The sequence below is a fragment of the Syngnathus leptorhynchus genome, chromosome 16 (assembly GCF_054491065.1).
Source record: "Syngnathus leptorhynchus isolate UIUO chromosome 16, UIUO_Slep, whole genome shotgun sequence".
Lineage (NCBI taxonomy): Eukaryota > Metazoa > Chordata > Actinopteri > Syngnathiformes > Syngnathidae > Syngnathus > Syngnathus leptorhynchus.
The window spans coordinates 4,336,696-4,355,895 of record NC_141210.1 but is presented as its reverse complement, the minus strand read 5'-3'; the positions used below and the strand labels follow the sequence as shown (position 1 = coordinate 4,355,895).

General features: G+C 46.2%; 1 protein-coding gene across 6 annotated transcripts in view; it reads right to left on the bottom strand.

Annotated features, from left to right (window-relative positions):
- Nucleotides 1-19,200, bottom strand: part of adgrl1a (adhesion G protein-coupled receptor L1a) — a 123,840-nt gene that overhangs the window by 47,243 nt on the left and 57,397 nt on the right. The window lies entirely within an intron of this gene.

Below are 19,200 nucleotides of genomic sequence, written 5' to 3'. Positions count from 1 at the left end.
TTTCATCCCCGCCGACCTCGATCTTGTTTATTTCATGGACGCCACCGACATCCTTATAAATTGTTAATACAAGTATACTGTCACCTCTCGATCGATAGCTAATCAATTGACAAACTAAAAAAAAAAAACAGAACTAAAATAGCCGACAAAAAAGACCTTCAATATTTTCGGGAATTAGCCGGTTTTATTTGGTTTCAAGTTGCCATGTGCTCATCTCTGTGCCATCCCTTCATCATCCCTCATTTGGCTTTCCCTCCTCTTCCTCTTCCTCGCACCCCTCCTGGCGCTGACCTTCTCTGATATTTACCCATCTCCCCGGTGGCACTGCCCGGCCCAAAGCTGCGACCTGCTGGGTGTCGCCGGGCGGATTAGTGTGCCGGCGACGAGCACCGATGCAATGAAGAGCGTGAGGAGAGGGGGGGGGGGGGGGAAACGTGAGGCGGAAGCCGCATCTTCCTGAACGTACTCGACGTAGACGCCGCGTGCTCCGGCTTTAAATCAGGTGTTTGTGTCGGCGGCGAAGTTGACCAGCAGCCGAAAGAAAAGGACAAGCCCGGAGGGAGTGAAGACAAGAGAAAAACAAGAGTAAAGAGACAGTAATAACTGGTAATAGATGTGCTCGAGGATGGAGGCTCCCCTCCTCTCTGCAATTTAACGCTCAGAAATCGGCTGCACCCCTTCGAGCCAAGGCCCCTTGTTTCTTTTCCTCTCTTAAACTTTCAGCTCTTAATAAGAAAAATCAGTCCCCCCCCTTGGTAACTGCTTCAGTCTGTACCTTTGGACAATAGCTCTCCTGTGGCCTCAGTAGTCGAGGAGAGTAGGGAGGGAGGTCATAATGACAGCGATGGAGGGAAAAGTGCGAGGTGGAAAAAAATGGTTTCTATTTTGTGACCCAAAAAAGTAGGAAAGTGAGCAAGGTGCGCTTTTAATGTAGTAGGAAGGAATGACGGATTGCGGGAAACAACGGTGCGACAGGACGAGGAAAGCAGAGAAAAGGAGGGCAAGCACAGTTAATAGCAAACGCAAGAAAGCCAGCAACAAATGAGGTAAGGAAGTGTTTTCCTCGGACAAATGAATCGGGGGAGATTTGTTTCGGTGAAAAGCATTCTTGAAAAATGTTTTCTTCTGGCGGAAAATACCATTTTACTTCACTTTAAACTGGGTTCGAAAATTGAATTGATTAAACGATTTTTTATATTTTATAGGAAATTATAATATAATTATATAAATAATATCATTGTATAATATAAAATATAATTATACAAATATTTTATGAATTCAATTATTTATTTTATAGGAAAAACAAGTCTCAAAGGAGATTAAAAAAAAAAAAAAAAAAAAACAGCCTGCGTGCATCTGTACTAACTTCCAATGTAGCGAGATACGATGAGCCCGAGGCCGCACACTGACCTTTGGCCCCAGAATGCATGCGGCGCTATTTTAATAGAGCAGAAAACACGACATCCCCACGAGAGCACTGGCCGCAAGATGAGCGATTTCACGCCGCCGTCGGGAACGTTCGCAGGCGAGGAGACGGAAAGCGTCCGTGTCAGTGGCATCGCCGACCGGCTGGCGTTATCTCTTTTCCCGCCAGCCGCTCTTCATTTGCGGATGGCCTTGATCCAAAGCAAATAGCCTCATTATCCTCTTGCGCTGGATCATTTTGATAATCACAGCGATCATTAAGATCAGTTTGCTTTCCATCCAGAACAGGGTGTCTCTTAATGCAGGGCGGCTGACGAGGGCCATTTTTCCATCACACAAAAAAAAAGAAGAAGCTTTTCGGAACATTACCCGACGCGAATGGAAAAGGAACAAAGGGCTCGCGTCGACGGGTTTTGCTGAACAATGAGGAAAAGCTGGTGAAGTTCGGCTTGGTGTCTTGCGCTACGCAGAGACGGACGGACACGCTGCGTGGACAAAACCAAACGACGCTAGGCGCTAAAAAAAAATTCCAGAGGGTGTCAGTCATTTCTCTTGCGCACTGCTGCTGATTGCAGTTTGGGTTTCACAACTTAGGGGTGCCAAAGACGTCGCACACACAAAGCCCGCCGGCATCTCAACACATTTCAAAACCGGCTCTGTCTCGGCGTGAACGAAGACCTGAGGGAAGCAAAGTGGCAAGTGGAACAAAAACGTGGAAACGCATTTGTTTAAGAACTAGTCGACAGATTAGCCCGGCGGTCACCCCGAATGTTTCCATCACGTCTTTTCCATTTCCTGTTTGTGCCGAAGATGACGGTAAAAAGGGAGGCAATGATTTGGTTCCTAGCAACAGGCGGCGAGCAGACGGCACAATCACGTTTCGCTTACAAATCACAGAGCGGTGCCGCATGAAATATTAGTAATCACGACAAAAAATAATCCGGAGGTTCGGACGCAAATTGGAATAAATCAAGAAGGAGACACAATTGTCTTTTTTTTTATTTTCAGACACGGCGACGATTATCTCAGTTTGATGGGACCGCTGAGGATGACAGAAGAGGTATACGTCGCCTAGGGGGGTTTAATTCTGCCCGTGACGCATCGCTGCTGAAACTTTGTCACAATTTGTACTCAACCCCCGAGCCCCACCCCCTTCCACTGACCCGCCTTTGGACTACAGGGAGCAATACAAGAAGGTGGTGCAATAAAAGCAGAAAGGAAAGCATTAATTACACCTTAGCCATAAAACTAATCACTTTCTTAAACGGATATAATCATCTGAGTGATGCGGTAATCCTCATCACCCCCTCCAAGCGAGGCCATCCGGTCTCGTCGAGTGTCGGCTGTCAAAAATTTGACGACTGACGCCAATTTGATTTAATGGTTTCATAAACTCCGCCAAGAAAATCCAATTATCATCGGCCTTTGTTTTGGTCGATGGCAGGCGGCGGTTAGCAGGAGGATAAAAGTTTGCCTGTCATCCCACTTTTGACATCAGAGAGAAGAATGCAGAATTTATTGGCATAACAGACGCAATGGACCAAATGAAGATGCAAATTAATATGGTGCCAGAAAGAAATGTAAACAAACCTGCCAAAAGATCAAGAAAATAGAATGAAGCTTTGACAAACATCTTACATCAAACAAAAATAATATGGGCAGCTAGCTAACAGCTAGCAAGCTAGCTAACAGGGCAAACCGAGCTCGCAAATTACATGCGCTAGTGGTAGAAATTATTTAGTGAGCGAGGGAGGCTCATGCCAGACCACAAAGTGTGTCACTGAGCACGGATTAAGGTGAAGATTTTGTTTTTTTTTCCGAAAACGGAAACAAATCTCCGAATTCACTTTGCATAGTCTTTAAAAATCTACTATTAAAAACAAGCATGCTGGTATCTAACTGTGAATTTGATTTAACGTTTTAATAAGCCCTACCAAGAAAACAAAACTATCAATGCCATTTGTTTGCTGATGGGAATTTTCACGTTGCAAAAAAAAACGACTATCACACTTCCGACAGCAATAAAGCGCCGTTTCCTCCACCTTAGCGCGGAAGGCCACATACTTTTAATTTAGGGAATCTTTTAGTCCTTGCATCCTAACTTTAATGAAGCTTCTGCTTATGGGACCTGAAGCGTTTCTGCAACTAAAATTACCCCCTGGCTTTGTAGCCTTATTTTGATCCCCTAAAGTTCCAAGGCCATTATAGTTTAGCTACAAAATAAAAAAGCCAAATTAGCAGCGCTTATCGTAAGATGGGCCAAAGCAGAAGAGTCAAAGTTGTATGCACCCTTAGGAAGGCCATTTTAAGCACTATTGTGTAACCCCTTCCCCCCTTCCCTTTTTTGAATCCTCCATCTGTACAGTGGACATCTGCAGTAGAAAGCCTGAATCAATACCACCGCATAGAATATGATAGCATCTCGTATAAAGCGGGCAGCCTCCTGTCTCCCCCCCCCCCCCCCCCCCCGCCCTTTTTTCTGTTATCTTCCCGTTGGGTCCATATCTCTAATCTCCCAAATCCTTTTCGATGACGCTATCGCTAGCAAAGGTAACATAATAGCATTAGATATCGTTGCTTCAAAACAAACCGATTCTTTTACATTTGCATTGACACTCGGCGGCAGCGGCGAGAAGCAACGGAAAATGCCGCTCGTCTGGCAAGTTCGAGGGGGGTCAGACCATCCTAACACGTCTCCGTTTTACTCGGATGTGTTAGTCAAGGCCGGGTTGTTTTTATAATAACACCATCAAGCCGGGGCCTCGTGTAGACGGAACATCCGAGCTCTTGTAATGGCCTGCGTATGAGGACTCGTGTGTTTGATTACTGAGTCGTGAGCGGCGAGGAGAGGCTGCGGCGTGGAGCGGGAATATAAGACTCCCTCCGAGTCGGCGATCTGGCAGCGGCGTGAGGCAGCGAGGAGTGAAAGAACAGACAGACTTCAATGAACGAGGACTTTAAAGGCTTGTAAAGGGTTGAATACTGATTGGGCAAATTACATCACTGGAGGCCATTTTGCTGTGATTTGAGATGCTGAACTCAAGTAACTCACAGTAAGCAGCAGTTTGTCAGGTAGAATTAGTCATTCTTGAAAAACAAAATTGTCAAGGCTTCAAGCTGTTTATTTGCACAGTCAGTTTACTGACAAATTAAAGACAAAGGAAAACAGACTTGCACATTGTGTTAGCCAAATAGCTTTGATTTAGAGTCCGCTAACAATGCTAACATAAGACAACAAAGTCATTATTAGCTTGTTATCTTACATTAGCATTAGCATCACCATGCTGTTTGACCACTTTAAGCAACTGAAACGTGAACACAAAAGGTGGAGCAACACCTCAACACTCGCAGAAATATAATATTCTGCCACGAAAGACAACAATTGGTAAAATCCCTTGTTTTTGCCACGTACTAACACTACATGAATATTTGAATCTTTTTTTTTTTTTTTTTTTTAGCTGTGGCAATAGGGAATAAAAGACGAGTCGGCTATTTGACAGCAGCATGAGGGAATGAGGGGGCGAGATGGGGGTGGGCGGAGTGACTTTAATGGACGTGTGCTTTAAGGGAATGTAAATGAGACAAGGGAATGTGCAGAGCTGTGTGAGGATATCAAACAGGACTGGTGAGGTTGTCAAAGCGGTAAACGCAAAAGGGAAAGGAGGAGGAGAAGAGAGACCTCGCACTTTATTCAACGGAGAGACACGCACTAGAGTCGACAAACGATTCGTCACTTTGGGAAAAAAAAAACAAGGAGCCAATAAGATCGTATAGATGACATACAGCACTGCTATACTGTATAGGTTATAGTTTTGTTCATGAATGCAATCATATGAACATGCAAGCCCAAGTAACTTTTAAATAAGAGTAGCCTCTCCAAACTTTAATGGTGAGATAAATAGAAGCTTTCTCCTTACGTCACGGTGCGCTAACTTTATTAAGGTTTAAGCTTGAATTAAAGCCATTTTACAAGGTGAACTTTCTACACATTCCATTAACCTTCGCAAAGAAGTTTGTGGAAAGAGCAACCGACCGGCCATCCACGGTGAATTGGTCCAAATTCAATTGGGCACAATAAAAGAAGACCAGATGTTGAAGTTTATGGCTTTTGTGTTGACTCGGGGTGGAAATCGTATTTTCTCCATCGAGCAGAATCCCGGCAAAATCGTCAGTGTGAATTTTTTTTGTCACTTTTGGGGTGACAAATTGGATCTTCAGGCGAACACGCACACAGGTTGTCAGGTTTGCAAAACGCGTGAATATTCCGTAGTGGCAGCGGCGGCAGTCGGTTAGATTGTTTTCGCTATACGGCTCGGCCTTCTCCGGCGCGGTCTTGTGATCTCTCGTGGCAAGCGCCGACCTTGTCAGCGCTCATTACGTCTGCCGGGACAGGAGGCGGGCGAGCGTCACCCATCAACGCTCGGCCCCGTGACGCCCTGCCGGGAAGTGACCTCGGTGGTCCACCTGCGCTATCACACTAACGCCTTCTGTAGTGTTGATATCATAGAGGTTGGAATGACGGACATATATTTCCAACAAATTGGAAGTTCCAAAGCAGCCGGGGTCAAATTAGACACGGGTGAATTATCAGTCTTCCTGCGTCGTCAATGTCGTCAGCCTGGCAAATCGATAGAGGCAAATGAATAATTCAGCCTAACTGCGAGGGCTAAACAACAAGAGTGAGTGATAACTTACAAGACGGCGAGCCAGCGACGATAGCGTGATTATGCTAATGTTAGGAAATTGAACTTCGCTCGGATCACGGCTCTCGCGTTATCCCGGCAGGTTCTGCTTGATCCGATCCTTATAACCTCCTCCGAGGCAAAAGCCTCGTATTGTTTTGATCACTTGAGTTGCACCCCATCCATCCCCACGGGACACATTTTCACCAAACGGCATGCAAGGTTTCACAATGACTACACGAACCATTTCTGTGATATTTCATTAAGAAGGGAGAATCTGTTGAATTTGTCGCCCCAGCCACATAACAGCAGTGAAACGAAATATAACATGCTTTCATAGCAGGGGCCCCAAGATAGAACCCTGTGGAACACCACACGAACATAAATATGACACACGTTATTTTTTGTTTTGTTGTTTTGCCAGTTTAGTGAAATGTAAAGAATTGAACATACGTATAAGACGTTTTAGAGAAATTAATTTTCATGATACAATTTCAATCTCAATGGAAGGAGTAGACCTTTTTATCAAGACGTAGAGTCTATTATTGTGTGGAATCACAATAATTTGCTTGTCCGTCTACTGCCTCTGCTGGCGACACAAACTTTTACGCATTTTTTTTTTCCCCTCCTCTGTCCTTCACTGCCAGATTAGCGAAAGAACGAAGCGCATTGACTTGAATGTTATCGGTGACTTTTAATGTGAACTTTACGGCAGCCCATCCATAGATCACTTTCCATTAAAAAAGGGTCTCAATAGAGTTAAACCCCTTTGCAGATAACGCGTGTTCACTCCTAACTGGCCAAGATAAAAGGTGATTAAATGAAATGGATTCATAATTGTTGAGTCACCTTTGGGAATCGCTCGTAAACTAAAGACAAGCTGTAACTGTGTGTGTGTGTGTGTGTGTGTGTGTTCAGGATATGAAGACATGATCATAACTTGATTGTCACAGACACACACACACGCGTTTTCATATGCACACAGAGCAGCCCACAGGGGTGCCACATGTGATGTTGACCCACTTTAGATGTGTAGCACAAAGTGGAGCAGAGATCCAGAACATAAAAAAGAGAGAGTGACATTTAAAAATAGGCTGGGCTTTCTTTTCATCCATTCCACACGCCGTACAATGGAAGTATCCATCTTTTGTGTCATTGAGAATTTCATCTCATTATTCTGTCACATCTTCAGCGGGCCACTTGGACAGCAGTCGATGGCATGTCATTTCAAGTTATTTGTCAGGTAGACTCTTGTCAAAGACACTCGCGCGGTCTTTGTTACTTTGGACTGGATGTTTATATATCTGCGGCGAACCTTTACTGGTGATTTAAGAGACCTAATCCACTTCCGGTATCGCATCGGAAAATAATCTACAATATCGGAATCGAACTCGCTGTGTGTCGGCGGCACTCCCTTCACGCTCGCATGTAAATAAATGACCCACACCTTTGCCTTTGCACTCGTAACTCCGGCAGCTTCCAGCCTTTAATGTGCCCGCACATAAATTAGGCCGATGACGAGTGCACTGGGGCTTATCAACACGGCGTATTCCCCCTCCACCCACCCCAACAAGACAGGCTTTGCCTGTAAAGATCCTAATTTAGGGCTATTTTCGCAAGGCAACCCAACTTTGAAGCTCGGCACTCTGCTGTTATTCACGCGGTTTGATTACAGGCGGCGTGTTAAGATGTTTTGCGGAGATGTAAACATTGTGGATAATGCAGTCGGGGCGCTACATCTCCATTTGTCATGTTAGAAGGATTGTTGATACTATTCATTTTTGGATTCTGGTTTCTACATCCGAAAAAGAACACGGTCCCATATTCAAAGTGCCTTGAAGTAACTTTTGTCACGAAGCGTCGCTTCATAAATAAAACAAGGCGATGTGAAGCATTGTGCAACGGTGTGCATTTTGTGATGTATCCAATTGGATGGTAGTGACCCCAATCTGCCTGCCAAGGTTACCCGGCTTCGGGATGGGCCGAGTGGTCATCGGGAGATCCTGACACAGCATTGCCACGTCCCAATTTCCAAAATGCGGCTGTCACTCGCCTACCTCCTCTCTCGTCTACCTCGGTCAAGCACGCACATATGCGACGAGACGAGAGATGAAGGTGCGCCGACTCCGACCTACATACAGCGACGGAAGCGCTTCGTGGTAGCGGCCTTCATGCTCGGAAGGTAAAATAACCACCAAGGCTAAAATATTTGGAGTCCGCCAAACTCGAGTGGCATTTGGAAAAATATAGATTTTCAAATCAAAGCCTCGGGCTAGGCATAAATAAAACAGATGTCTCCTGTCATTCAACCAGTGTATTACCCAGAGCATTGTCCTCATTATGGTTGCAAGGACCCAACCTTCACACAGGAGGCCCTGAGTCAAAATGATTCGATTGAACAATAATGTAAGTACAGTAGTAATTGAGAGCTTACGAAATCCAAATTGGTGCATGATCTCAGAAAAAAAACATTATAACGTCTCGTCCTTGGAGGAGGTAATTACTACAATACATCATGCAAGGGCAAGTCTCTCCTTTGTCTTCATCTCTTGTTAATGCTCCTCTTGTTCTGGTTTTTTATTTTTTGGATGGTAAATCAGCACAAGTGCACACTTGAGTGCCGTTAGGTCCCACGAGCCGGGGCGCACGGATTATCAAAGGGGAACTCGAGCCGGGTGGTTGTAGGCTTCGGGTTAGTCAGGCAGGAACAGGTGCGACTTTCCACTGCTTGCTTCTGTTAATTACCAAAGCCAAACGCCGAGCCAGGTGAACAGCCATCGGCGCCTGGAGAGGATCCAGAGGGTCCGCCTGACCAAAGTCGCTTGACTTGGAGAACACACGCTAGAGAACACAAGCCTTGCCGACAACACAAGCTTTTTGTCAGCGTCCAAGGAGAAATTATTGTTTTGTTTTAATTGGGGCCAAGATAAAAAGCGTTTGACGGCATATGAACAAAACAAAAAAGACTACAAACGACTGACAAGATTGAACGGATTCAGCAACAGAGCTCCATCAATCAATGCTTTAAAATGTTTACTAGTGGACTTACAAGCAGACCAACTAACGGTTTACGATAACGGCTAGTTACGACCTGTGAGCTTCTTCCAACCGCGCAGGGAGCAAGTGTACATTTTTTCAACACAATTAAAAATCATTCCCTAGATAACTCGATTATAAAATTGTTAAACTACAGTATTTTTTTTAATCAAGGATCATTTTCATGTGAAGACATATTTTGAAAATTGAAAATATCACTCACTATATTAGCACTAGCTAATATTAGCATCAGCCATTTTCCAACAAGTGTCTGATTAGAACACAGTTGGTGTTGGCTCATTATTGGATTTAATGATCTGGTGATAAAGTTACACTTTGTATTGCTGCCCTTGCTCCCTGCCGCCATTTTGTGGTCCGGCTGCCGCTGTTATGACAGTTAGCGGCGAATGGGCTAGCTTCAGCTAGCAACATGATCCTATTTCTTTCCAAATGTGTATATAAAGCCCACGGCTTTGCTCTACTTGCTTTTCAACAAACCTTTATGTACGTACAATGACAATATTTCCACAAAAGCTACAGTTCTCCTTTTACAAGCACACTACTTTTTTCAAACCGTTTCCAATAAGTGGGCATTCATCTGCTGTTCGGTGTCTGGTCTCTGGAGGGCCGAGTACACGGACACAGCGGTGGTCTCTGCGGATCCTCCCGTTTCAAGTGACCTTTTTCCGACTTTATCCCTCGAGTCTATCTGAATCGCTCGGCCCGGTCGGCCATTGTTCGCTTATAAAAAGGTCGCTCGACAAATGCATTAAAAAATAGTGGAAGGACCCCACAAGACCTCACGGTTGGAAGAATAGACAGTCCGAGCTCACATTCCACCAAATAAGTTCTTTTCTTATGTCCATATTTGATCGTTAGATCTCCCGCTCAATAATGGCGAGAATTTTCGAAAATACGCTGGTGGGAGGCGGGCAGGGGGATGCTCAAATGAGATCACGAGCGCGTATGATCTCCTTAAAAGTAGGACTAAATAATTCAGGTGAGTTTTTGCAGCAAAATTCCCCACTCTGAAAACCACACAGGAACCTCTCTGGCACTCTCCGCAGGGGGGGAGGACGACAGATTTACAATGCAAATCAGCTCTCACTGACTTGCAACACTTCGTCGTGGAGCGAAACAGCCTTAAAGACAAGCAAACACATGCAAATGAGCTGATTAGCCCAATATGCAAATGCTATTATTATTCACAGACGCCATTAATATGTTAATTGACACGGCAGTTGCGCGCCTCACATTAATTATATATATTATATATTAAGAGCGTAATAATCTGAACCAGTGGATCCAGATGAAAAGATAAAGACGACAATTAGATACCATTAGTCAGGATTCATTTCGGGTTGCCATTGATGTGTCAAATGCGGCTCGCTGATCCTTTTGTTAGTTATGAAAAATAAAAAATGTAAAGAGAGGCGGCTGTGTGTTGCAAAGGGTGAGGATGAGCAGTGAGGTGGGTGAGGGGGGGGGTCCTCGTTGTCGGCATTCTCATCTGTCTGCCTGCCGGCCCCGCATGACCCGAGCCGCTCTCATGTTGCCGCCTCCGATCGATAGTTGGCCTCTGACTCGGGGCAGACTCACCGAGCCCTCCCAGGAGCGTCTGGCCGTGGTGTTTTGGCAGGACGAGGGTCTAAACGTGTGTGTGTGTGTGTGTGTCTGCGAGGCAGGATTTGGCAAAGCTGCTGCGTGTTGCGTCTTGTGCGTCTGCCAGCTTCATTGTCAGCCGCCCCCTTTTCCCCGAAGCCACCCACCACGTCCCCTCAAGTGATGGCAGTAAAAAAAAAAAACAGATTGATTGCTCCCCCTCCCATGCACAAACAATTAACTAGACAGCGCTCAATTAGATGCCCGCAGGAGACCCCTTCAGACCCGCCTTCGCCTTGACCCGCCGCTAACCCGCAAAGTTCTGAGGTGTGAAAAACGACGGGAGGAAGTGAGATAAAGGTAGGAAGGTGTCGGGGTTTCTCGCTGTTTCCGTGGCGTCTTCAAAAGTGAGATTATCCCTAATAAAAGCGACGGGAGGAAGTTTCATTATCGCCCCGCGCCGCCCCGCAGATTGTCACACCGTGTCGACGTTTTGGAAGCAAAGGAATTTCATGGAAAACGAACTAGCTCACTAGGAACGGGACATTATGATTTCCTAGGAATCCACCGTCACTGTATTTGTTTTTCATTCAAAGTACTCCAGTGGCAATTGAACTTGCTATTTCAGATTCTCCAAATTCGTTTGAGAGTGACAAAGTGTGGCGATGATATGAACCAGTTTGGCATTGGAAGTGGTAGAAGATGGCGGCGGCCCAGGATGCGACGTGGAAATGGCTGGAGGACACGCGCTAACTGCTGTGACTGACAGTTCTGTTAATTCCGACGTGATGAATATTGCAAGACTCCTCCGCGTGCCTCGCTAATGTAAAACAGTCGGGGTGAGGGAAGGCGAGCTCCGATCCCGCATGACTCACAAATACACACGCGACGACCCGAGACCGTCTCTGTGGAAACTCTCCCAACTTTCACGCCCTTAGCGAGGGGTGGGGTGGGGTGTATGAGTTGGTGACACACAGAAGGAAAGTCACAGGAGAATAGCGACTGTCACTACCGCCGCCCTCCCCTTCCATGCGAGATCAGCAGAGGGGAAAGAGGACAAGCTCGGCAAGTGAGACTTTTATTTCGGTGAAGGTTGACCTTAAAAAGCTTCCCAGCGCCACATAACGCCGTAACACTCAACCTTGTGAATATTTCATCACGCCTTGAGCGACTTGTCGAATATAGCAGGTCGGCCACGCCGCCGCCATACTTGGCGAAGACATTTTTCTGTAGTAGTGAGGCCCCGAACGGTATTAATGGAAATCCCCAAGTTGGGATGCGGAGTAGAGCCCCCCGCGGATTGTAACGTAGCGCGGGTGGGGTGGGGGGATTGTTTGGATTGTGATTACTAAAAGCATTTAAATCCACCTTCCCTCTGGCGCTTATCTGATCAGCGCAGCAAAGCAAGCTAGCCCCTCGGCGTCGGGATTTAATATCAAACCCGGGACATAAGCCGTGTTCAATTGGCATGACATGAACAAACATCGGCGGCGGTGGCGGCACGCTACGGAGCACGCAAGCTCTTACGCGATAGACGTGGTCACGCATGCGGGGAGGCAGGAACATCAACAGCAACTCTGGATCCACCGATACCACTACTCAAGCTCGTAGAGAGTGCCGATACCTTACTACCTTTAGTACCGATACTAACATTGAGATTCAAACCCAGAATCTCAGAATTGTGAGCCACCTTAAAGTAAAAGTCCCTCAAAGTATGACAATGTTAGATCGTAATAATAATAGAACAAAGAGCAAAAAAAATGCAGGTAAGGACACAAGTGCCCCGCGGCGTTGACATCACCGTAAGAGAACAGGAGGCACGCACAAAGACGACACACACTCTTCACAGCATTGCGTGAGGCGCGCCTACAACAAAGACTCGCCGAGAGAGAAAGTGTACGCGAGTAACCGCTCACGTGTACAATAGTTGGACGAGTGTGCTCGCACCACTGACACCAGGTGTTTTCTTCTTTGCCGCCAGACTGGCAGATAATTGCAAACGTTTGCCCTCACCGGAGCGATGCGATAAGAATTTCCTTTCTCTCTCTGGTTTCATTAAAAGACGCACACAGGCGCGGGCACCCTCGAAATCTATCATCTCTCTCGGCCTGAGACGTTATGACTGATGCCCTCAAAGGCTGCAATCACAATCAATGTCGGTGCGGCTGACTGCGGGAGTAACTATCAAATCCTCGATTTTTTACTTATTTAGCTCAGAATTGTCCCGAACTCACTCAGTAGTAAGATTGGAGAGGTTCGTTGACATAAATTTGGGTGGACATTTGTATCATAACAAGACACATCCCAAATCTCAAAGACTGTAACTAAAAGTCGGCCATTTTGGTTTGAAAGAATCGGTCCCCACCTATTTAATTGGGCAAACACACACAAGAATTGCAATTAATTACACACGCTCGTTGGTCAAAAATAAAGCCACTCGATGTCCGACAACTGCTCTCAATAAGCTTTTTATCTTTTCTATTTCTTGTCAATAGATTTTAAAGTGCTTCGTTCTGAAGCTGATCGCTCTTTAAAAACGGAAGCGTCCTTGTTTAACTTGGCTTCCACGACTCTCGCCTCTTTGCTCGGAGGGCCAGGCCCCGTTTCAACATTTCTGAGCACTGTCCTGGGAGACATAAAGCCAATGAGAAAGCAAGGGCACAAGGGGGAGGGAGGGGGGGCGTAGAAGCTGCTACTGTGCTAACGCCGCTGTGAGGTTCAGTGAAAGGCTTACGGAGGTTTTTCTTTTTAAGGACTGACGGATGGCACTTCGGAAAGTTTTCCCGATCGAGACATTTGCAACCTTAAGTGTACGTGAGAATACTACAAGAAAAAATACTGAAAAGAATCCTCGTTCTAATTCATCCTGGCAAAAGTACTCATTACGGCTTCTTCTTCCCCGCCCTCAATTTCTTCCATTTGTTTCCGTTTTATCTTCAGGCTTGACCCGTTTTTGAGTTGTATTGGCAGGCTGATCAAACACTTGCAGCTGCACCTTTTTCCTCTTGTTAAATCCTCCACAAGCAAAAAAGGAGAACTATTGGCCGCCCTTGCCACAGAGCCTCGAGGCGAGAGGAGAAGAACCGATGCAACATTAGCCCCGCCCCCTTCCCACCCCTGCTGCACCTGTGCATGTTTGAGCAGATCACTTTGGAGCAAGGTGCTTCCAAAACTCCAAATATTACACCATTCTAATTCAATATAATAAAAACTCGAAATGTAAACAACTGCAGCAATATAAGTGCTCTTTTCCCGCCTTTGCCACGAGTTGCTAGGCAGAATTGATTTCCCGATTGACTCTGTAGTAGTGAATATTAAAATTCATTTTTCCCCATTAAAAAACGATTCTTGAAAGCTTCTTATTGACTTAAACATTAAGAGTTTCACTGCAGCGCCAAAATAAATTTGCCCGACTGTTAGCAGCACTCTTGAATGTTCATGAACATAATTAAATAAAGCAATAATCATCCAGAAATGTAGCTGTTGGAGAGAACCGGCCGGGACCGGACGCCAAGTGCGTCATGGATGGAAGCGAGCAACTGTCTTCACACGCAGCTGTCCGTTGGTCTGTCCAAACCAGACAACACACAGTCAACATCTTGTGCTAACCGGATGATTCCATTTTTTTTCTCCCCTTTCTCCTCGCTAATATTTAAGGAAAGCGCTCCATCACATCTGTTGCCTTCTCTCGCCGCCAATGTGGTGATCATGACACAGGCAATGGCGCCAATTGTGTTTTTGGCGTTTCTACGGCAACATTCGCTGTGTTACATTTTGCTGTCAGTGTGTCTGTGTGTAGTGTAAAAGGTGCTAAATGTGTGTTTCTCAAACTTTTTTTGACACTAAGTACTACTGGAGAACTACTTGGACAGCTTTGAAGGTACCTCTGACATTAAAATTCTATAGCTTAGTGTTCATTAAACACAAATCAAAAAGGTTTTAGTCCTAAAGTCTTAGTCTTCTGAATTATTGTACGCCAACTGAAAAGTTGTAAGTATCCAAAAAGAAGGCGGCCATTTTGGGTGAGCTCCAAGAATAATCGGGATCGCGCTGGGACGAGTTGCCCGAACGAGTTGTAATTGCGAGCGGGTATTCGAGACAGATGGGCAACACGGAACAGCTAAACTTTTCTAAAATGGGAACGTGTCATCAAAGTTTGATGATCATTTCGAGTATAGGCCCGTTCATCACAGCTTAAACACTTATGTTCAAAGTGAAAATGCTCCGTCAGCCATGTTATTTTTACGCATTCATCAGAGCTCCTGTCGTCTGTTGCCGCACGAAGCCGATGATGAAGCAGCGGGACTGCACCCCGGGAGGCGGGACTCCTCCGGGGAATGTGATCTGCATGGTGACAAGCCGCTGTCCTGATCAATAGGGCCCATTATTGATCGCCGGTGATCAATGTCTCCTCTTGTCTGTATCATCATGGCGATGAATGGGATTATCGAGCTCCACGCTTCCCATTATCGTTCACAGACTCTCGTACACGCTGCGTTTTTAAAAGCGACCTGCGTGTATGAAACCGATCAAATTCCAATATTTTGAAATCCGAATTAGTCTCAGCGGAATATGTTTTGAAAAGTAAAATTACAGCGTAAAGTCAGAGCGGGTTCAATCCTGGAGACGAGAGGAGAGAAGATGAGAGAGACGCCGTCACAGTGGGGAGCTTGATGGGAAAAGACAAAAAGGAGGAGGAAAATTGGCCAAGAGGTGAGAGGATCAGGCTCTTACGAGTAATTTGCTTAACCAAAGTGACAGACGGTCGCAAACGAGCGTGTTTGGCGGGAAATAGTCAGAAAATTGGCGTGCTGGGAAAAATTGAGGCAATAACCAAACCTCCGTCACTTTTTATAACCCGTTAAGTCGTTTGGGTTGTGGGCAAGCTTGAGTCTGTCTCGGATGGCTGAGGGAGACTTTGAAAGGTGGAGGTGAGTGACGTGGGTATCGATGAAGAAGAATGTATTGTACCTTCCAACTTGGGGCTGAATCGCTTTAAAAATACGAAAGTCACAATGACGCAAGAGGTTGAAGTTGGAGGGGGCCCTTAATCAAAATGTTTTTCAATTAACTCCACAATGAGGCCGGCGCTCGTTAGCCGCGGCACACACAAGCGATGACATTGCGAGTCGTGCAAAGCTTGTCATTAATATAATGATGACAGATTAGCGCTCCTGTGGGACGGGACTCCGTGACAGCTGGGGCCCGCTGTGACATCACCTCGGCGAGGGCGGGGCGGGGCCGCGGCGGCCTTCGCCGTCGCTCTGTTTAACTTGAACAACAAAAGGGAGAGAAGAAACAAACTGGCCGTTCCCCTCATGCCCCTGAGTTGGCTGGCGTTGCAGCATTGTGCTGTTTGTTATCTCACACGCAATCAATCACTCGGGCAGCGGAGCACGTGCTCGCACACACACACGCACACACACACACACACACACACACACGCACACACACATACGCACACCCTCCTGCAGGAGTCTGACTCTCTTATACACTGTTGTCATGGCAACCCCATTAAGGGAGCCACTCCAGGCTGCAACTCTGGTGAAAATCAGCCTCTTCCCCTCTCTCTCTCTCTCTCTCTCTCTCTCTCTTTCTATCCACGGACACACCTTCTTTTTCTTTCACCCATTTCTTTGTCTCCCTCCATTCCTTCCCATTCCTCTGCATAAACCTGTCTGCCCACGGCTCTCCATTACTCGGCTACCTGTTCATCTTCTCACCTCTTTAGACTTTATCATGCTTATATCTGACTCGTGAGCTTCACGCCCACCTCGCTCGCTCGCTCGCTCAGGCCGTCGCCATCCTTCTCCAGCCGTCTGTCCGTCCATTCGGCAAGACGGAGAATCCACCTTTTCCGCCATCGTGTCTTCTTCCAATTAATGGGGAGCTTTACAAGGGGGATCAGTCAGAGGGCAGCCTTTGGAGGACAGCTTTAATAAGGGCTCTGTGTTTTTCATACTCCCGTTCCTTTCGTGACGACATGCTTTGCCATTTAAGAAGCGGTGGTGGTGGTGGGGGTTAGGATTCGGCCGGCCAACAAAATTATAAACAAAACTAATAAAGGCAAGCTCATGTTGGATGACTATATTGAACTCAGACAAACCTTTTAATAACCTCATTAATCAATGTGGAGTTTGAGACGGGCCCCTAATGGCTAATTGGTTAGCATTGTTAGACATACCCAGTAGTCCTAGCCACAATTTCATCAATAAGGGTGAAAGTTGTTTTAGCCGCTAAAGGAGAGAACTAACCTTTTATGCTTATTAAAGTATTATCCAATGGCGTCAAACGTCCATTGAACAGATTATTCGGTGATAAAAGTTCAAATTCCTTCATTCATGTTTTATTTCCCGTCGCTATCTTATCCAGCCGACGGTTGTTATGCTTGGAGAGTTTATGATATTGACAAAGCATCGTCAGGTTGATTTACAAAGCATCCACCGCCGCGGGAAGGAAACAAGTCGTCGTTCGTCGCCGTTTACCGTCCGCAACGGCGTGAGACAATGAGTGTTAAGAAAGAGAGCGTTTTGCATTCTAAGAGGCTTCTGTGTGTGATTGACACAAAAGGCACCGGCGTTATGTGGGAGGAAAACAAAAACACAAAGCCGAAGCGGAGAAAAGACAAGCTGTTAAGAAGAGTACGCAACGCGACGTTATCGACCCACATTGAGGCACGTGGGCCATGTGATGTCTTAAGATGGGTACACAAAAAATGATTTTTTTTTTTTTAACAACTACACCGTTTTGTTTTTTTTCCCTCAATAATGAGTGACGGCTGACGATTCCCATGCTAATTAGAGCTAAAGTTCCCACAAGCTTTATACCCGCTTCTCCGCCAAGGCTTGACCCCGCCTACCCTGATCCACTTCAAGCCCACTTGATGAGCGAGATAACGCGCCATGGTAGCGAGCGCGTATAAGAGACGACGAGAAATAATCAGGAGCTACAATGGCCGTATGCGAGGCTACGAGTTGGCGGGCGGCCTCCGTGATGAGAGGAGCGCCGGGTGGAGATAAAGGCAGAGAGGGGAAGGCTCAATGAAAGACAAGATTGACAGAGGGGAGAAGATGAGGGAGAGTTCTCATTAAGCGAGAGAAGGATAGGGAGTTATAACAAGGGGATGAGAGTGGCGAGGGGGGCCCCGGGATGTGTATCCTGGCTTCCTGTGAGAGATCCAACCTTCACCTCGCTTGAGTGGCCACCATACGGCTCATCATCAGCGTGTAGTTAGCATGCGTGCTAGTTTGAAAGACCCCTGGCTCTCCCTTGCAGTAAAGTTCAAAATGGTTGGAGCCCTTTCGTGGTTGGCCTTGACTGAGGGGGAGGCTGAAGACAAAGGATGAGGGTGTGTATTAAGATATCTTTTCCACCAATGGATTGGGATTGTGTTCCGCTGAGGAGCGGAAATTTGGTTTCAAATGACGTGAACATTTTCTCAAGTGCGGGCACAGCCATCAAGTGATAAATTTATCGGCCGAGTAAATTAAAAACACAATTTTTGAACCGTTCTCCCCTTCCTTACAACTATTCCGAAACAATACAGCCGAACTGTAGTTTAGTTTAAGTTGCAATGTCAGTATTCACCACTAGATGGCAGCAGACGTGGCACTTAGATCTGCTGGTCTAATACTGTACAGCAGTATCGGTAAGAACCCAGTTGCTGCTTATAGAGGAGGAGGGCCATGGCGAAGCAGAGGTAGTGTTTGGCAGGGTGGCGAGGGGCGGGACCAAAGGATGCGGCGGCGGAGGTGGAGACCCATCCTGAGCTCGTGACTAAAAAGCGGGACGGGTCATTGGTGGGTGGGGAGGCGGGACGCTCCTGCTGCTGAGACAGATGCCGCACTTGTTAGGCCCCCAATTTGCTGTGCCAAGCTCCGCCCAGCTCAGGCTGCAAACAAACACAAGCGCTCGCGACCTGTGTGTGTGTGTGTGTGTGTGTTTGCACAGTGGAACAACACTATTTGATGGCACATTAGGATGCAGCAAAGCCTCGGCCGCCTTCCTCCGGTGTGTTTTCGCCGACGCCATTTTAGACCATCCATCTAACTCTTTCAAGACTCTATCTCAATCTTTAGCCTCTGCAGCAAATCAGACTCGCACTGCAGTGGAGAGGAAAATAAAGAGGCTTGGAAGCACAAAGCGGCGCGGACTAAAAAACATAAAAAGGTGGGACTTAGTGTAGCAGTTTTTGATTTGATCTGAGAAGATTACACAAATGCAAATCCTTTCAAAATCATACACGAATGTCATTTGACAGTGGAGCCTATTCCTTTCTCGCATCCATTCACCCGTGCAATGAGATCTAATTACGTTCTCAAGAATAATTAAGATGAAAGCTGGAAAAAAAAAAAACGACCAAAAAGCTAAATTGACCCCAATTTTGTGTTCATTAGACAAGCCCGTTATTCTCAAAAACTAGAAACTTTGTACTCAAAGGCCACATTGATTTTTA